Below are 1302 nucleotides of genomic sequence, written 5' to 3'. Positions count from 1 at the left end.
GTGAGCAGAGAATCGCCTCTATCTGGTGAAGTATTTTAAAGTTCATGCAGAGACTTCAGCTCAACCACTTCCCAAAGCTCGTTCAGGAGAAAGAGGGTGCTGTCCAAGGAGCGCACGGGGGCGGGGCGCACGGGGCGGGAGGGGGAAGCGCACGGGGGGAAGGGGTGCACCGGGGCGCGGGGGAGCGCACAGGGGGGAAGGGGTGCACCGGGGGTGGGGGAGAGCGCACGGGGGAGGGGACGCTCGGGGGCGGAGGGAGCACACGGGGGCGGAGCGAGCACACGGGGGCGGAGCGCAGGGGGCGGGGCGCACGGGGGCGTTCACACCCGCCCCCCAAGCCCACGTGCCCATCCGGGCGCGGTCACGGCGCAGAGAAAACAGGACACGGCAGACGGAGGACCTCCCCCAGCCAGGTCTGGACGGCCCTCTCCACCCACGGCCCACCCGTCGGAACCGGCAGCGCTAACACTGACGTACCTGCGCGCGCCGTGCCCTCCGTGCCGTCCTGTCTCTCGGCCGCGCGCAGCGCGCCCCCGAAGCTGGCCGACAGGTTGCCCGTGGCCCGGCGCGCCAGGTACAGGATGGGTGCCGACCAGCCCTCTGCTGACGCCCGCCGCCTCGCCGCGCTCGGCAGGTCTCCCGGGCCTGGCAGCTGGCTCTTGTCCACCACCTCGAACTCTTCTCCGGGCTCCGGGTCCCGGCTCCCTCTCCGCCGGGCCGCTGTCGCACCTGCTGTGGGGTGATCTTGACCGCGTCACGTGGCCCCGTCACGAGGGCGCGTCACGTGGCCGCGCAGCTGCTCTCTCCCGGGGGCGTGCGTGAGGGTTGGCGCCCTGGCCGCCCCGCTTTGCCTCCGCGTCTTGCTCCTTCCCTGCTCCCCTCGTGGCAGGTTGGGGGCCCCCTAATCACCGAGCGGACGCCCACCTGCCCGCCGCGGGGGCTGCGTGGGGCCGGGTGCGCGGGCTTCCTCCCCGCAGGGGCCCGCTGGGCCGGGAACGCAGCCCCCGGACTAGGTTTTCTTTGTGACGCTGGTTCCCCTTTTTTACTTTCAGCTCCTATTTTCCTTTTTCTACTTTGTCATGCTTCTGCAGGAGCCTCAGGACAAGCCCTAGAAAGGGCGGGAAAGTGTTGTAATGTACCCCGCGAATCACACAAGGACGCCTCAAGAAGTTGAATTAAAGAGTCATATTTATTGCAAATCCGGGACTATGAGGGGCCATTTCCCAAATCTCATAGTGATAAGATGGCCGAAACACCAGATTATATAGGCAAAAATCACAAAGGTATTGATTACGTCCCAGG

General features: G+C 66.7%; 1 protein-coding gene across 1 annotated transcript in view; it reads right to left on the bottom strand.

Moving 5' to 3' along the window:
* RUFY1 (RUN and FYVE domain containing 1) overlaps positions 1–581 on the bottom strand; it is a 57335-nt gene extending 56754 nt beyond the window's left edge. Inside the window, exon 1 of the mRNA XM_023743876.1 lies at positions 478–581. The gene's annotated coding sequence lies outside the window, so the exon portion shown is untranslated. The remainder of the gene's footprint in view (positions 1–477) is intronic.
* Between the last annotated feature and the right edge of the window lie 721 nt (positions 582–1302).

The sequence above is a fragment of the Myotis lucifugus genome, unplaced genomic scaffold (genome assembly GCF_000147115.1).
Source record: "Myotis lucifugus unplaced genomic scaffold, Myoluc2.0 scaffold_417, whole genome shotgun sequence".
In the NCBI taxonomy this organism is placed as follows: Eukaryota; Metazoa; Chordata; class Mammalia; order Chiroptera; family Vespertilionidae; genus Myotis; species Myotis lucifugus.
Note: the sequence above shows the minus strand (reverse complement) of the source record. Positions and strands in the feature narration are given on the sequence as shown.